The 19,302-nt window shown below is 43.2% G+C and overlaps 1 protein-coding gene across 1 annotated transcript in view; it reads right to left on the bottom strand.

The window, feature by feature from the left end:
* GRIN2A (glutamate ionotropic receptor NMDA type subunit 2A) overlaps positions 1-19,302 on the bottom strand; it is a gene marked incomplete at both ends in the record, with an annotated part of 411,861 nt that overhangs the window by 42,769 nt on the left and 349,790 nt on the right. The window lies entirely within an intron of this gene.

Below are 19,302 nucleotides of genomic sequence, written 5' to 3'. Positions count from 1 at the left end.
CTGAGACATGACGATCGTGAAAACTGTCTGCTTGGAAAAGAGATGTTTGACTTGCAAAGAGACTGTGTCTGCCACTGGTAAAGGATGCTCTAAAGCCAGCTGTAAAAAGGTGGCCTAGTATCACATGCTGACTCTGAGCTTGAGAATGCAACATTTAAAATCAGAATCATACTGACGTTGATTAATCTTCACTATGGGAGCATTTTCCAGAGCAAACTCCATTAAGCCAATTTGATTCCTGGATCGATGTCTTGCATAGCACAGTTAAATTGTTTCCAATTTTTGTTGGTTGTTGCAAATTATTCTTATTGGGGCCAATTCTTTCTGTGTTTAAATTCTATGAAGATTTGATTCATTGATCAGCATTTATATCACAACACATTGTACTAATTTATAACTTCTGCCACTTTGAGTTTTATTTTCTAGTTATTATTTCCACTAAATCCAATTCTCCTGGGTCAAACTTGTGCAGAGATACCAAATTAGCCAAGAAGATTCATGTATGGATTTTTAGTCAATAACAGATTTCACCCTGTGCACTCTTAGTTGTTGCTGGTTTAATGCATGGTGATTATTAACACCAAGAATATTCATTTGAAATTGTGCACAAAAGCTGATGGTAGTATTTGTTCTTTAACTGTGAAAAATCTAAGCAATTTTGTAAGAGCAACAGAGAGAGGTAGAGAGGAAGGGGAGAATACAAGGGAGGAAGAGAAAGATCAGCGGAGGTTTCTTGGAAGGCTGGGAATGAAACCACCATATGACCCAGCAATGGCACTCCTGAACATCTTCCCAAAGGAGCTAAAGCCGGTCTGCTAGGGTGATCCGTGCACTTCCATGCTCGTAGCCACAACCCACACTAGCCAAACTATGCAACCGGCCCAGGTGTCCATCAACAGATGAATGGATCCCCAAACTGAGGTAGACACACACAACGGAATTTTACTCACCCATAAAGGAGAGCAAAATTATGCCATTTGCAGAAAAATGGATGGAACCTGAGAATATTATGCTAAGTGAGATCAGCCAGTCTCTGAGAGTAAATACTCGTAAGCTTTTTCTCATATGTAGAAGCTAGAGAAGAACTGAAGCCACAAGAGACCTCAGATAAGGGAGTGGAGTCCAGTGGAGCGGTGGAGGGGTGTCAGGGAGGAGAGTAGAGATGTAAATGAAGGCGACAGCTGCGGACATGTATGGAATTAATGAAGTCAGGCGTGGTGGGCACGCTTGTCACCCCAGAACTTGGGAGGCAGAGACCAGAAGATCGCCGTTCACAGACAGCCTCCGCTATTTAGTGAGACCCTGTTTCAAATAAAAAATAGAAAATAGGGCTGGGGGTGTAGCTCAGAGGTAGAATGTCCCTGAGTTCCATCTCCAGGAACATACACACACACACACACACACACACACACACACACACACACACATTATCAATACCAAGCCGAGTGTGGTGGCACATACTTGTAATCCCAGCATTTGAGAGGTAGAGACCAGAGGATTGCGGTTCATGGACAGCCTTAGCTATTTAGTGAGGCCCTTGGCAACTCAGTGAGACCCTGTTTCAAAAATAAGAAGACTAAAATATAGGGCTGGGGCGTATTGGAGGTAAAATGCCCCTGGGTTCCATCTCCATTACTGCAAAAAAAAAAAAATTATCAGTACCAATCTCAATAACATGGATCAGGAAAGGGAGGGAGCAAGTGTGGTCTGGAGGGAAACACACCTGTCATATGCATGTATACTCCGATCGCTTTAGACCCCATTATGATGTTTAATTACAATACAACAACAAACGTATGAAGAGAGATGGGGGAAGAGAGAGAGAGAGGGGAGAGAGAGAAAGAGAAGAAGAAGAAGAAGAAGAAGAAGAAGAAGAAGAAGAAGAAGAAGAAGAAGAAGGGGAGGGGGAGGGGGAGGGGGAGGGGGAGGAGACGGGGAGGAGGGGGAGGAAGAGGACGGGGAGGAGGAGGAGGAGAAAACAGGTACCAAGTTAAAGAAGAGGGAGAAAGAGACAAAGAACAAGTAAATGAGGAGAGAGACAGAAAGGAAGAGAGAGAGAGAGAGAGAGAGAGAGAGAAAGAGAGAGAGAGAGAGAGAGAGAGAGGATAAAAAGAAGGATACAGAGATACATCGAGAGGCTGAGAAAAGAGACAGTGGCAAGGGATGGAGGCAGAAAAAAGAATGACAGCAAGCAGAGGAGTATGGTGCCCATACTGTGCGGACTTTCTGGAACATTAATGTGTGAGTGTGAGTGTGAGTGTGTGTGTGTGTGTGTGTGTGTGTGTGTGTGTGTGTGTTACTGGGAATTGAACCCAGGGTCTTTCTACCTCTGAGATATACCTTCAGTCATTTTTTATTTTTTGTTTTGAAACAGGGTTTCCCTAAGAAGTACTGGGCTTACAGGCATGCACCACCACGCGGGAATGTTCATTTTTATGGAGCTCCTTCAAATACGTTTCTCAAGAACTGAGATCAGAGCTAGCCATTCTGCTTAAAATCCCATGCACAACATTATTATAAAGACTGCTCAAAATGTTTTATTTGTTCAGGCTTCTCTTGAATGTGTACTGTGTGCCAGACCCTGAGCTTTCCTGCCTAGACTGCTCACTTAGTCTTTGCAACCCTCCTCTACGTGCAGGAAGCACAGCTAGCAGCGTTTTACAAGTGGGAAAACTGGAGTCTTGGAGGCTAATTAACATAACCTGTCAGAGGTCCCTCCGCCTGATGTCACAAGAGGGGAGTCCCAGCCAGGAGGCTAAGCTTTGAGCACCACCACGTGCTTCTGGTGGTGACGGGATCTGTAGAACTTGTCCTACGCCAGGACTGAGAGACAGGAATCTCCAGGGCCGAAAAACATAAAAGTGAAGGAGAGATGAGCGTGTCTTTGTCAAAACCCCGACACCGGCCCCAACCCTGTTACACGTCAGATACTGCACTAGGTACCTCCCATGACTTCAACTTATCTCACTCTCAAAGGAATTCCACAAGATGGGATGTCACAGATGGGGGAAATAAGCTCAGAGAGGTCATTTCATTTGCCCAAGGCCACACAGCTGATAAATGCCAGAGCTAGGAGGTGAAACAAGGTATCATTTGCTCCAAAGTCCATGCTCTGCACCACAAGGCCCCTGAGGAAAGAGATAACTTAACACACCAGTCAATCGGTTGACTCTATGAGATTAGAGTTTAAGAAAATTATGACTATTTTGACCCAGGAATTCTACTTTTTGCTTTTATTCATAAAGAACTACTTGCAGAAGGGTATAGAAGATTCGTTAGAGATATTTGATGGATCTGTATAACTAACAGACCTCCTCTGACCTAAAAAAAAAAAAGCAAAAATCTTCCAGCAAGAGGAAAATGCTTATAAAAGCTCAAAAACTCTGATGCATAAAACCATAGGGTTCCTTCCTTCCCATCAAAGAGATACTTCTACATAGGAGAAACCCTTCAAAACATAGTATCAATGGAAATTCATATATATACATATATATACATATATGTGTGTGTGTATATATATATGTATGTATGTGTGTGTATATACATACATACATACATACATACATATATACATATATACATATATACATATATACATATATACATATATACATATATATTTTGGCCCCGGGGATGGAACCCAGGGGCATTCTACCTTTGAGCTACAGCCCCCAGCCTGGTTATTATTATTTTTTATTTCAAAACAGGGTCTTACTGAGTTGCAAAGGGCCTCACTAAGTAGTTGAGGCTGGCCATGAACCATGATCCTCCTATCTCAGCCTCCCAAATGCTGAGATTATAAGCATGCACCATCATACCCAGCCAATGTATATATTGTGATAGCATGCCACAGAATGAAATTTTATAATTATGTGTGGACATACAAATGCATATACCAAGGGGAAATGGAATGAACATAAAACAGAAAAGACTTGTCTGGTTGGGGGTAGTGTGGAACAGGGTCAAAGGGATGCTTACTCCTCTGTGTTTTTAATTTTTACAGTAAGACTCCATTTTATAATTAGAAGCAGTATAGCATAAGGGGTCAGGGCAGAGGTCCTCCAGTCAGGCCCAGGCCCTGCCCAGAAGCCTGCTCTATGTCTGGGCGACTGTACCTGCAGGAGCTGTGCAGTCGACGGGGAACTAGAGGTAAAGTGTTTACAGTAACCTCTGACCCACACAACCAGGCCTGGGAGGTAGAGAGGAAACGCAAGACTGCGGCCAACTCAACAATCGACGCTGTCCCACTAAGTTTACAAGTGTACCACTAAGTGTACTGCTGTGTAATCACAGGGCACCTTCCCCTGCCACACAGACCCAGATAGAACGTTGAGCAGCCCGGCCTTGCCACCAGGATCCCAGACAGCTGAGGACACCTGTCCTTGGCAGTGCTAACACTGGACACCTGCCAGGAGGTGGTGTTTGGAAACCTCACTGTGGCCTAGGTGAATGTAGGGGCTGAACAGTGTACCCTCCATTCATGTCCACCGGAACCTCAGAAGGTGGCCCTATTTGAAAATTGGGTCTTTGAGCTGGGCGCCATGGCACAGGTCTGTAATCCCAGTACTTGGGAAGCTGAGACAGGAGGATCACAGGTTCCGGGCCAAACTCAGCTACTGAGTGAGGCCGTCAGCAATATAGCAAGACCAAATTTCAAAACAAAAAATGCAAAGGGCTGGGGGTATAGCTTGGAGTAGAATGCCCCCAGGTTCTATATCCAGAGACAAAAAGAGAAGAAAAGATAATTGGGTCTTTGCAACAAAGGTCAGGAAGGATTCCCCCTAGAGCCATGGAAGGAGCATGGCCTGCTGACATCTTCTTTCTTTCCGTCTTTCTCTTTCTTTCTTTCTTTCTTTCTTTCTTTCTTTCTTTCTTTCTTTCTTTCTTTCTTTCTCTTTCTTTCTTTCTTTCTTTCTTCTTCTTTTTGGTACTAGCAAGCCCAACCCTATTTTTAACAATTTGAAACAAGGTCTGGCTAAGGTGCTGAGGATCTGGCCAAGTTGCTGAGGCTGGTCTTGAAGTTACAATCTTCCTGTCTCAGCCTCCCAAGAATCGGGATTTCAGGCGTGCACCATGACACCAAGCTCCTGTTAAGGCTTTGCTTTTTGGGCTTCTGGCCTCCAGAAATGTGAAAGGACACCTGCCCGTCTTGATGCCTAGCCTGATGGGTTGTGAGCCAGCACCTGTGGTGTGCTGCTACGGTGGCTCTGGGCAATGACTAGAATGAGCAAATCTTCAGGTGCAGTACTTGAGGGCCTGTTGCCTCCCCACCTGCTCTTCTCTACAAGAGGGAGGAGGTGTGCTTCCTGGAGGAGAGGTGGCTGTTAGAGGGTGGCCCCCAAACCCTCATCGTGAGGCATAAACAGCTTCCGCCACCTATGCTAGGTGCCATTCGTAGCCTGATCTAGCCTGAAACATAGGAAGCTGGCTCCTGTCTGTGGCTTCTGGGGAAAGAAGCTGGGGCAAGACCACCCAAGGCTGATGAGAGTCCCACTACTTGCTGAGGCAATCTTGGAACCGGGGATTCTCCTGCCTCAGCCTCCCAAGTACTTGGATTACAGGCATGCACCACCATGCCTAGCTTGATGGGATGTAATTCGAATGAACTTCTGGGATGAGGTGGAAACTTTAGCACTTGGGCAAGTGGAAACCTGTTAATTTTTACTATAGGAAGAAAGGAAGTATATTACTGAGATTCACCCAATCAGATCTGCTGAAGGCCAAGAGCATCAATTTCCTGCCTCCTGGTCCTACTGTCTTGTAAGGAAGGACTGGTCTAGTCCTTCTCAGAATTGTTCCTTTCTCAGGACAAGCAGAAGGTTAACACATTGTTCTGGTTTGGATCTGAAATGTTCCGTGAAAGCTGATGTGTGAAGACTGGGTGCCCAGTGAGACCACGTCCAGAGGTGGACTTCAGGGAAGGGATGGACTCATGTGGGCACTGACCTTGTCAACAAGTTAATGTATTTGATGGATTATAATTTTTGTGGTTCTAGGGATTAATCCCAGGGGCATTTAATCTCTGAGCTACAACCCCATCCCTATTTTTTATTTTTATTTTGAAACAGGGACTCACTAGGCTGATGAGAGTCCCACAACTTGCTGAAGCTGTCTTTGAACCTATGATCCTCCTGTTTCAGTCTCCCAAGTACTAGGACTATAGGCATAATGCCACCACACCCAGATTGATGGATTATCATTTGAATGAACTACTGGGAGGAGGTGGAAATATAGGCAGGTGGGGCATGATTAGAAGAAATACATCACCGGGGGCTTTCCTTTTCCTTTGGGGACCATATCTTGATCCTGTCCCCTCCTCCCTCCTCCTCCTCCTTCCCTTCCCTTCTCTTCCTTTCCCTCTTCCTCCTCATTTTTCCTACTCCTCCTCCTCCTTCTCCTCCATCTCTTCCTTCCTTTCTTCTCCTCCTCCTCCTTCTTCTCCTTTTTCTTGACTTCTTTTTCCTCCTCCTCCTCCTCCTCTTCCTCCTCCTCCTCCTCCTCCTCCTCCTCCTCCTCCTCCTCCTCCTCCTCCTCCTCCTCCTCCTCCTTCTTCTCCCCTTTCTCCTTCCCTCCCCTTCCAGGTGCCATGATATTTTATCTCATATCAGACCCAGAGCAGAGGAGCAGATCAGGAGCCGAAATCAACCTCTTCCCCCTTTCAGTCGTCTGTGACAGGTGTTTTGGTCATCATGGTGGAAAGGTAACACACACATGGTAGGTTCACAGAGAGGCTGGGTGTGCATTTAATGCGGCTCTGCTTTTCACTAAGTGCAAACCTCTGGGCAAGCTACTGCTTTTCCCCGAGCCTCGGTCTCCTCCTCTGTAAAGGAGAGGCTGACTCTTTGGAAGAATCAAATCAGGATAAAATGTGCTCACCGAGCTGACTGCCCAGTGTGAGATTGACAATTCATAACAGGGTGCACTCCCAAAAGACACGGAATCAGCCAGGGAGTTCCTGCGTCCTCGTCGTTCTCCCAGGAGGGACTGACTGTCTACCTTTGTGCTCTCTGTGGCTCAGCTCTCAGCATGAGGAATCTGTCTCACCTCCTTGTGTGCTCATCTTTTCTTCTTTTCAATGGGAGAAGAAATGGTGCCACAATATAATGTATGGTTACAGTGCACCAATAAGAGCATATTTAAAAAATAATAAGGCTTTAAAATGGGCATGGTGATGCATGCTTGTAATCCCAGTACTTAAGAGGCTGACACAGGAGGATCACAGGTTTGGGGCCAGCCTCAACTACTTAGTGAGGCCCTATGCAAATTTAGTGAGAACCTGTTTTAAAAAATAGGGCTGAGGGTGTAGCTCAGAGGTAGAATGTCATGAGTTTGACCCCCAGTTCTTCAAAAAACTAAAATAATAATAAAAATATTAAAGAAAAGAGACTTTCAACATTTAAATAGGAACAAAATAGGATCAGGTTTTGTGTAACAGCGAGCCATGAGAAACAGCCTAATTGTGCAATGTTACAGGAGCGGTCATATTTATTGTTGTACTCATGCGTCATTGCAGCAAGGCTGACCTTAGACATGCAGTGTGTTCTTTGGGTGCTTACTGATTGCACGTAACAATTATGAGAGCCACGGTCTCATAGAGTTGCTATCGGGTTTCAGTGAGGTAAGGCAGGCAGGGCTTTCAGAACAGTACCTGCACACAGGTAAGCCCCATAACTGTAACCTGCGAGTTGGGAATACCTAGCTGTGTTGGCTTCAACACAGCTCGGGCAGCTTATATAAGATACAATAAAATGAGGTTTAAGCCTAAGAATAAAGCAACTGGAGTGAAGCAAATTCAGAGGTGGAATGGGATCTAAGGGGAAGTCAGACAACAGAGTCAGGCTGTCCGCTCCATAATTACTAAAGGAGCATCGTAATTAAGCTCTGGCTTGAGTAGTAACCTAAGCAGAAAGGAAACGAGGAATGATTACAAGAGTCGAGTTGTCCACAGATAAAAGCGTGCCCCCAAACCAAAGGAAAGAGTGGTGTTCACGGTACACAAGTCTGGGCGACGGCATAAGATGACATTCCCAATACACTGCTTTGCAAGAACAGTATCAGAAAGTGTTTGAAGAGCGGCTCTTTCCTGTAGTGCCCTTCAGTGTTAGCCAAGGCACGACGAAAGTGAAATTAATTAACATTCCTCCTGCTCAGTAAAATATCACCTAGCTGGTAAAGGCAGAAAGCATTCAATAGAACCATACAGATTTAACTGAGAAGAGCAGGAGAGAGAGCTGCCGGTACACTGATTCCGCTCACTGTCAACTGTGCTTCCATGTAAACAAACACAAAGGGATACAGGACGGAATGCTCAGAAGACATTTCTTTGTGACTGTATGCAATACTTGTGTTGTTGAAAAAAATTATTCACTACTAAAGGATATAAAGAAAATCATAATCCCAACCAGCCAGGAAATCTTAACATTTCAATGTACCTCCTTTCAGTCTCCTTCCTTCTCTGTCCATCTCTGAGTTTGCAGAATTGGAACTACACTTTGACTTCTTTCCCCTCCAGTTTTTCTATTTTTAACACTTGTATTGGGTAGTCTTGAAGTTCCAAGGGCAGAAAAAAGAGAGATGCCTCTGCTTTCCTAGGTTTTTATTAAGGAAAACAATTTCCTGACTCTATGATGTTGTAGCAATTATTTTTGAGCTTTATTTGCAGTGTGGGGGTGGATCTCAGAAACCAGGTCATTGTCGATCTGATTCTCTCTGGAGATGACGCTATCCCACTTACAGCAGCTTGCTGAACACTGATGTCTATGCCTGCTTTCGAACTCAGCTGCTGAAAATGAACCATTCATGCTTGATTCTGTTGACCTGATAAAATATAGCAAATAAAGCTGCTTAAATAGCATCCTTCAAAGAACTTGGTCTGCATTGCAACTAACCTTCAAAGAGCATTCCTATACACTTAAGCCCAACTATGTCCTGCAGTCCCAGTACCTCGGGATCAGCTTCTTTTGAGGATAGCAATGAGAATACTGTGGTTTTATCAAGCCCTAGATCATATGATAACATGATACTTATGGCATGGATACATATAATACATATATATGTATTATATGCAATACAGACTACATAGCTCCAGTTTCTAATTCTCCCCTGAACTCTAACCTAATAAACCTTGCTGCCTAGCTGGCATTTCCAAGTGGGAGGAAAGTCCAAATCCTACATTTAATAATTTTATAATGTAGTGATTTAGCTAAGTAGCTTATTGAGTAACCAGTTAACCCTATTGAGTTTCAGGTTCTTCATCTCTTAAAAGGGATAATAATGGTACTCAGCTCACAGGAATGTGTGTGTGTGTGTGTGTGTGTGTGTGTGTGTGTGTGTGTGTGTTACTGGAGATTGAACCCAGGGGCACTTTACTTCTGAGCTACATGCCCAGCCCTTTTTTAATATATTTTGCCTTGAAACAGGGTTTCTCTAGGTTGCTGAAGTCTCTACATTGCTGAGTCTGGTCTTGGAACCTGTGACCCTCCTGTCTCAGCCTCATAAGAACTGGGATTATGAGCATGTGCCACCAAGTCCAGCTTTACAGAGATATTGTGAAGATTAAATGAGATTATATATGTGACATGCTCAGGGCTATAGCTCACAAATGGTAAGGTCTCCCAAAATGCAGAAATGTATGGAAACAAGACAGAGCTGTACCAAAGGTTCTACCAACTCTGATGCACTCAGACCTAGGCTCAGTTTCCTCCACACTTCCACCCATCCTGCACTCTTCTCCTGAAGTGTCTTCCCTCTTCCTTGTCCTGTCTACTCCAGACAGAACTCTGTCCCTTGGTATTCAAATGATGAACCTTTCAAAGCCTGTAGACTACCGATATCTGAACCACTGGAGGAATGATTTAAAAAACTACATTTCTGAACCCCATCGATTTTGAGAATCTGTGCTCTAGACCAGGAGATCAGCGCTCAATCTTCCATGAACACATTTCTGACACTTGCAGGGAGAGGTGACTCCTCCTCCTCCTCCTCCTCCTCCTCCTCCTCCTCCTCCTCCTCCTCCTCCTCCTTCTTCTCCTCCTTCTCCTCCTCCTCATCATTCTCCTCCTTTTTCTCCTTCTCCTTCTCCTTCTCCTTCTTCTTCTTCTCATAGACACTTTATCAAGGATAACCTGAGCTTTACAGACAAGTGCTTATTGGTCAAAAGACAACTCTCTCTTTAAAATCTATATATCAAAAGATGCTACCAACATAACTAAAATGGCAAAAGGCAACCCCAGGATGAGAGATAATATTTGAAAATCATCTAAGAATAGATTCATACCTAGAGGATATAAAGAACCCGTAAAACTCAACAACAATGACAAAAGTGCTATTATAAAATGGCCAAAGAATTCAAATGGACACTTTGCAAAAGAAGGTATAGAGGAGCAAATAAGGCAACCTAGCCGTGGGGATGGGAGGAGGGGAGAAGGAAGCTCTTTAAAGAGCATCATGTACTAATGCACATCGAAGTCAACCACTAAGCCAAGCATGAGAGGGAGGGATGGGGAGGGCGTGGGGTGGGGACCGGGAGGGGCTGCTGGGTGATGTGTGCATGTGTCTACACAAGTTTTTTTCTTCATCATGATGTATAAATACAATGCATCAATAAAAAATTTTAAAAAACTGCAGCTAAGCACATTAAGGTATTCAACATCACTAATCATTAGAGAAATTTCAGATAAAAACCACAGAGAGATACCATTTCATACCCATTAGAATGGTAACTGCCAAAAAAGTAGAAGGCAACAAGTGTTGATGAGAATGTGGAGAAGTTGAAGCCCTTGCCTGCTGCTAGTACAAATATAAAATAGTACAGACGCTGTGGGAAGCAGTATAATGGCTCTACAAAAATTATAAAGAAAGCCAGGCATGTAATCCCAGTATTTGGGAAGCTGAGACAGGAAGGATCATAGGTTCATGGCCAGCCTCAGCTACTTAGTGAGGCCTTCTACAACTTAGTGAGACCCTGTTTCAAATGAAAGAATAAAAAATAGGGCTGGGGGTGTAGCTTGAAGGTAGAATGCCCCTGGGTTCAATCCCCAATACTGCAAAAATATATAAATAAAAAATGCCTTGCTGGGCGTGGTGGCGCACACTTGTAATCTCCACGCTTGGGAGGCGGAGACAGGAGGATTGCGCAGGTTCAAAGCCAGCTGCGCTTGCTTAAGAAACCCTGTTCCAAATAAAATTTTAAAAAGTATAAAATAGGTCTAAGAGTGTAGCCCGGAAGTAGAAGGGTTTCCAGGAACCCCAGTACCACACACAAAAAATATGCCTTATGATCCAAAATTTCACTTCTTGTATGTCCAAAAAGTAAGTCACTCTGATATTTGAATGTGTATGGTCATACGTAGCAGCATTATTCAAAATAACTAAAAAGGAGAAGCAATCCAATTGTCGATCAATGGATTAATAGAGGAAATTTTGGACTATACATACAATGAAATATTATTCAGCCTTAAAGAGTAAAGAAATTTTGACATATGTTTTAACATAGATAGACCTTAAGAACATTATGTTAAGTGAAATAAGCCAATCACAAAACCAGACAAATACAGCATGTTTCTACCTAGGTTCTTGGAGTAATCAAAATCATAGAGACAGGAAGTAGAATGGAAGTTGCTAGGGGCTGGAGGGAAGGGGATTGGAGCATTGTGCAATTGGTTCTGAGTTTCAGTTTTACAAGATTAAAAGTTCTGAAGATGGACGGTTTTGATTGTTGCACATTTTAAATGCATTTAATACCACTGAACTGGACACTTAAAAAATAAATAAAATGGTAACTTTTATGTTATGTGTGTTAACTTTTATTAGCTTATTACAAGCATTGCTGCTGTGATCAACTGCTTATGTCTATATTAACACAATTTTTAAAAACTGACGCCAGTACTGATCCCAGTACTTGGGGAGGTTGAGACAGGAGGGTTACAGGTTTGTGGCCAACCTCAGTAAATTAGTGAGGCTCTATTTCAAAATTAAAAAAAAAAACTAAGGCTGGGGGTGTAACTCAGAGGTAGAACACCCTTGACTAAAATCCCTAGTATCATAAAAAACTGATAATAATAATAATAATAATAATAATAATAATAATAGCAATCCTCCTTTTGAGTTCTTTTCTCCAGGTACTCCATGCAAAAGGAGCCCAGAAGCCTATCTGTTTCCAGACACCATTGGTCTGGGAAAGAAATTGAACAGGAGAATGGGGAGTGGAGGATTAGGGCTAGATATTGATGTTTCTTAGAAAATCAGGACTTTCACATGTATTTATATACATACAATTGTATGCAAAAATCAATTAAAATAAAAACCGACAATCCTACTGTGTCTTGAAAGCTTCGGCTCCTGGGGGTTCTAGGGACATTATTTAATTTATACCCAGGGTAAGGGCTGTGCTTGCAGATCTGCCCACTTGCCAAAACTGGTTTGTATATATAAGTCCGTCTCCATTTCTGCCTCTGCTGGCTTCATCTCCAGCTCCATCACGGAGCAGGTGTTCCCGAAAGATGATTTGGTGCCTCAGAATCACCCAAAGAGTGTGTTACAGCATGCAGATGTCCAGGTCCCTCCACATGGGATTTCTGGTTGATCAGACTCAGTGATGCTCAGGAACCACGTTTGTGTTAGCATCCCACTGCTTCTGACTTAGGCTACACTTTGAGAAATAATCTGTCTAGAAACCTGGAGTCAGTAACTGCTCCTCCACCTCTAGCCAAAGAGCGCTCACGTCCCAACAAACCTGCTTCTGAAAAATCCCTCTCTGCCCATGTTTACATTCGAACCCCATTACTCCCTGATTTACCTGGCCGTTCCTTATCTCCACTTACTACGGATTCCAATACACAGTGAGACTTAAGGTTTTTTTTTTAAGTTTTTTTTTTCTGCGTATGTTTGTCTTCAAACCATGATGGATCCCAAAGAGAAGCACTTGGGTCATCTACTCCTTATGTATCTGTCTCAATTAAGTGTGTGTTTTAAAACTGTGTTATAATAGCTGTTCTCAAATTTTAGCATGTCTCAAAATCATCTGGCACAGGGTAGATGGGGACGTTTGCCAAAACAAAAATCTATAGGCTCCGTGGCTAGAAAGAAAGTGCTGTGTCGGGCTCAGGAATCTGATTTCAGATACAGTTGATCCGCTGGCCAGATCTAGAGACACAGCTTTAGACTATTTTCCTAAATATTTTCTGCAAAACAGGCAGTCATTTATGTATAGGGGTTGGTCTGGCTTTGGACTAAATAATATTGACACAAATAAAAGAATCTCAAAACAATTTCAGTGACCAAACGATTCATTCTTTTCACATTTTAGATGGGGAAACTGAGTATCAGAGATGTGACAGGATTTACCCAAGGCCATGGCTAGGCAATGACAGAGCTGGGACTCCCACCCAACCATAGTCAGAAACCCCTTCTCCATGTGCAAGGTTCTCCCAGGAAACCACAACCCAGATTTCCTTGGGCCTGGTCTCACACATGGCTTCCCTAATCTGCAGGTGTTATGGAGACTTGCAGGCCGAAGGGCAAGACCCAGAACCCCAGCTACATGCCCTGGGCACTCTACGTCAAGCCTGCTGGATTGGAGACTGCTGGGGACAGTACAGAGGGCACGTCCTGAGGTTCAGCGATTCAGAAGTAGACAGGAAGCCTCCTTCTACTTTCTGGAAAGAGGGAGCTTTCTAGAAATACTGTATGTGGTGAATGGGAGGCGATGATTTTTTTAAGCTAGGGGGTGAGGATGTGAAGAATTCATTTCCTTGAGCAGTAATCCTTTTTGTGTGTGTCAGGGATTGAACCAAGGAGAGGGAGATTCCTACCTCTGAGCTCTACCCATAACCCTTTACTTTTTATTTTGAAACAGGGTTTTGCTGAGTTGCTGAGGCAGGCCTTGACTCTGTGATCCTCCTGCCTCAGCCTCCCAAGAAGTGGGATTACAGGTGTACACCATCACTCCTGGAAGTAATCTATTTTGAATGAAAAAAAATCAAAAGGAAAAAAAAATGTGAGAGGGAGAGGACAATGTGTTGGGTCTTGTAGGGAGGATCAGATGCTGTGACCCGTGGCACACAGAGCTGGTTAAGTCTTGATCAAGGTCTGTGGTGGCAGGTCTCGCGTTTTGGTTTTTGTAATTATCTGAAGAGCTGAATTCAGATATCATATCATACACCAATGAAAATTCCAAGTGTGAAAAATGCAACCAAAATAGAAGAAAATACGAGAGAATTATTTTGTGACCTCAAGGTGGAGAAATACTTTAGAATTATGGCTCAAAATCTAGAAGCCATAAAAGCTGGTTGATATATTTGACTATAAAAACTTACAATTTTCATGAAAAATATCATTCGTAGGCTCAAAAGGCAAACCAAAAGAAAAAAATCTGGAGAAAACATGTGTAATCATGCCACAAATGAAAGGTTCACTTTTCTCAGACATAAATTTATAGGAAAAAGACTAACATACCAATAGAAAAAAATTGAGTTTTCAAAAAAGAAATTACAGGCGACTCTGAATTATGTGAGAAAATACAGACAAAATTTACCAGCAATAAAAACTGATATTAAAATATGTGATCAGCATATTTTTACCTATTATCTTAGCAAACTTGTAGAATGCTGATTACATATTCTGTTGGCAAAGACCTTGGAGAAATAGTCTCTCACACATTAATGGTGTAAATATGAATTTTCTTGGGAGGAAATTTGTCAATATCTGTCAAAATTACAATTATGCCTATAGTCTTTGACCCCTATTTCCAGAGATTTATTGTACACTCCATGAGATGCACTGGCAAGGATATTCATCACAGTGCTGCTTGCAATAGCAGAAGACTGGGCGCAACCTAAGTTGCCCATTAATCGGGGACCGATTAAATACAGCACGGTATTGTTTACACAATAAAAATTAAACACTGGTCACGGAAACTATGGAAGAGCAGGCTGGAAGTCCAGACAGTTGATGTGGTTACTATAGGGGGAGGGCAGTAGGCAGCTTGAGGAATGGTGCACAAGGAAGACTTTCCTGTTCCTCTTAAATACTTTTTTTTTTTTTTTACTTTGGAATCACATAAATGTACTTCCTGTTCAAAATTGACTTTAGGTCCCTAGCAACTTATGGAGACCCTGTTTTGAAATAAAATAAGTAATAAATAAATAAATAAATAAATAAATAAAAAGAAATGGAAGTGTAACTCAGAGATGAATGCCCTTGGATTTAATACCCTATGTAAATAATTAACCTGTTAATACCCTGCTAAACATGCATTTGGTTTTCCCCAACATTATTCCATGATACTGAACTTCAGGATGGAGAGCTGCCATGCTCTCTGAGACCCTAATGGTGTATTCGGTTATTCTTAGAGAAAGACTCATACCCTTTGCTTCAGCTTCTGCGTTTAAAGTAACGGTGCAAACCACAGCATCGCTCATGTGGGAGATGAGTGTAGAGTGAACCACCATCTGCCCGAGCTTTTAAGATGGATGTCATAATTATACTATGGCTTCCAGAAAACAATTTGTACAATTTATAGCAGGAATGGTTTCCATTTCTCTAATCCTATTTTTAGTATTATATATAAAAAATTGTAAAAGAAAGAAAACAATGCCTTCTGTACTCTGGGTGATAAAGGGAGAAGGAAGGAGCCCGCCAGCCTTCCAACCATTGTCATTCACATGGGGTTCCTGGGCCATCCAAAGCAATGATATAGATGCTGATGGAAAGAATCACTGGAAACAAACAAAAAAACCCCTAGATCCATGGCTGAGCTGGAAAGTCATAAAAAAAAAAAATCTGTCTTTCTTGGTATTTAGACAAAGTTGAGAACATACACACTCGAAGGCCCGGCAGTTCCCGTCTTAGGTGTGCGCCATGAAAAATGAACCTGATCATGCAACAAAAGACATGCATGAGAATGGCTTTAGAAGAGCTATTCATAACAGCTCCAAACAGGACGCAAACAGCCAATAAATGTATTAAAAGTTAAATATCAGTAGCAACCAGGGAAATGCAAATCAAAATGACACTGAGATTTCCAGTTAGTTTATAACTCTAGTTAGAATGGAAATCATCATGGATACAAATAATAATAAATGCTGGTGAGGAGATGGGGAAATAGGAACTCTTATACCTCGTTGGTGAGATTGAAAATTAGTACAACCACTATAGAGATCAGTGGGGAGGTTCCTCAAAAAAAAAAAAAAAGAAAGAAAGAAACTGGGAATAGAACCATCATACGACCCAACTATACCACTCCTGGGCATCTTTCCAAAGGGATTGAAGTCAGAATATTATAGTAACACACACATATGTATGTTTATGATAGCACAATTCACAGTAGCCAAATTATGGCACCAGCCCAGGTGTCCATCGACGGATGAATGGGTCATGAAACTGTGGTATAATCACTCAATGGAATCTTACTCAGCCATAAAGAAGAACAAAATCATATCGCTTTCAGGAAAATAAGTGGAACTAGAGAATACTGTGCTAAGTGAGACTAGCCGGCCTCAGAAAGTGAAGGGCTGTATGCTTTCTCTTATATGTGGAAACTCGAGTGAAACTGGGAAACCAAAGAGATGTCAGATACAGGAGGAGCGATTCCAGGAAAAGAGTAGAAGGGGGTTAAGGGAGGGAGGGTGGGGTGGGAGGAAGGGCACGACATGGACAGAACAGTTAAAATAACGCCATGCACAGACACAAGACTGCCAATACCAATCTCAATAACCTCTACGGGAGAAGGAAGGGACAGGAAGGGGACTGCAGGAGAAACACTCCAAGGCCTGGGCACACGTCTGTTCTTATCACTCCAAATCTCATTATGAGAAGTAATTACCATGCACCTAAAAAGATTAGAAGACGGGGTAAACATGGTGGTACAGTCCAGTGATGAAAATCTATACGTACGGAGAATGGCAGAACTGGAATTACACCAACAAGCTCACACGTAGAATGCTAAGCGAAATAAGGCAGACAAAGATGAGGACAGACATTATGATTTAATATAGATGATAGAACAACAACAAAACATATGGCTTTAGAAGTGAGGGTGCACGGCAGGCGAGGTGGTGCACACTTGTGATCCCCACGCTTGGGAGGCGGAGACAGGAGGATTGCACAGGTTCAAAGCCAGCCTCGGCTACTTAGGGAGGCTCTCAGCAACTTAATGAGACCCTGTTCCCAAATAAAGTATAAAATAAGTCTGGAAGTATAGCCCAGAGGTAGAAAGCCTCTGGGTTCCACCCCCAGTACCACCAAAAAAAACCAAAAAACAAAAAAGTGAGGGTGCTTGGTGGGAGATAGTGTCTAGGAGAGGGTGTGGAAGGTGCTGTTAGGGACCAATCACCTGAATGGCTCTTCAAAGATGTCAAACAACAGACTTAATATTAATTTTTTTTTGCAATTTTGCCATGCTCTAATTTAAAAGCTTTATTTTAGCTGGGCGTGGTGGCACACGCTTGTAATCCCAGCACTTGGGAGGCAGATACAGGAGGATTGCACAGGTTTGAAGCCAGCTGCGCACCCTGGCTTAGGAGACCCTGTTTCCAAATTTAAAAAGTGTAAAAATAGGTCTGGGAGTGTAGCCCAGAGGTAGAAGGGCTTCCAGGAACCCTAGTACCACACACACACACACAAATAAATAAAATAAATAAAAGCTTTATTTTATTTTTTAGTTTTAGTTTTACAGAACTGGAGACTGAACCTAGGGGCATTCTGTCTCCAAGATATACCCCTAGCCCTATTTTTTAATCTTTATTTTGAAACAGGGTCTCATTAAGCTGTGGAGGGTCTCACTCAGTAGCTGAGGCTGGCTGGGAACCTGCAGTCCTCCTGTGTCAGCCTCCCAGGTACTGGGAATACAAGCGTGCACCACCATGCCAGGCTTTAAAAGCTTTTCCCCCCCTTCTTCTTTTTAAAGCATTCCATACCAGAATGAGTAACATATGAATGAGTTTTGGATAAACTGGAGGCTCAGCTTCTAAATACATGAGCTCCCAGCCCCCCTGGGATACCAAAGAGATCACAAATGGGCTGAAAGGGCACATTGCTTTGGGTCGCAATTCTGAAAAAGGGCAGAGGCCTGGCCGGCAGGCACTGGGCCTGGCAGCAGCTCTGTGGACGGAGGGAGAGAGGGAGGGACCAGGTGTGGCGCTGAGGGCAGAAGGCAGCTGCAGTCACCTGTCTGGCTCCCGAATCCCTGGCAACTGATAAGTCCCACAAAAGTTAATTTTCTAGATAATCAAAACTCCTCTCATTAAACAACTCCTCCGCTTAAAATGAAATCATCTCTAATGGAATCTTTTCTAAATTGTATTTCACACATCCCTGACTTCTTGAAGATGTGCAGAATAGAATTTAACCTCTACCGTAAATGACAGCGGCAACAATTAGGTACTGTCTGTGTGCCAGGCAAAAAATAAAACAAAATCAAGTGCTTTCCATCAGATTCTCTCTTTGAATCCTCACCAGATCTTTAGGAGTCAGGTCCTAGGATTCTTCCCATTGTGTGTATGAGGCTTGGAAGCACTGAAGAACTGGCCATGACTGGTCACAGAGTGAGCAGAGGGCGCGGAGGCAGAGCGCACTCCTGCCCAGAGCCCAGGCTCCTGGCCGCTGCTCTCTCTCCTTGGCAGGTTCATGGTGGATGCACCACACTCCGCGATGCCCATGGGGACCCAAGGATGCTAACTGCCCTCGTAGAGAGATGACTGGAGTTCTCATTGCTTTGTTTTCCTGCTTTTCTTTCTCCTTCGTTGCTAGTATCCCCTCCCGCCACTATGGTCCCCGCACTATGCCCACCACCACCACCACCACCATGTTCTGGGGCTGGAACCCAGGGCCCCTGCAGGCTGAGCTTCCTGAGCCACGTCCCAGTAGTTCATCAGTACTATATTAATATTCATCAGTATTACATTATTAGTTTTACATAAAGCTGTTGCCAGTATCACACACACACACACACACACACACACACACACACACACACCTCCGTTCAAATCTGATAAAGATCTTTCTCGCTTTTCTAAACCCTCTACCTAGTTGGAGCTGTTTGGCGAAAATAGCCTATGGAGTTGGACCGATTTCTTTTATCATTTAAGAAACCCCTCTGGTTCTCTGCATTTCAAAGTTTCCTGGATTCACTTTTCCTTAACAGGACTCAGAGGGAGCCTGTGATGCTCATGAGATTAAGAGAAACAGCACCCCACCGGGGTCCATGTAGCCCCCGGTCCCTCTCCAGAAAAGAAAACTGCAGCGCAGATAAACTGCAAGGCCTGCAGGGTCAGGCTGTCTGTGTCGGGTTTGCTGGCCAGCAGG

This window comes from Muscardinus avellanarius (assembly GCF_963383645.1).
Source record: "Muscardinus avellanarius genome assembly, chromosome: 10".
Lineage (NCBI taxonomy): Eukaryota > Metazoa > Chordata > Mammalia > Rodentia > Gliridae > Muscardinus > Muscardinus avellanarius.
The sequence above is the reverse complement of the archived record's forward strand: the minus strand, read 5'-3'. Positions and strand labels throughout refer to the sequence as shown.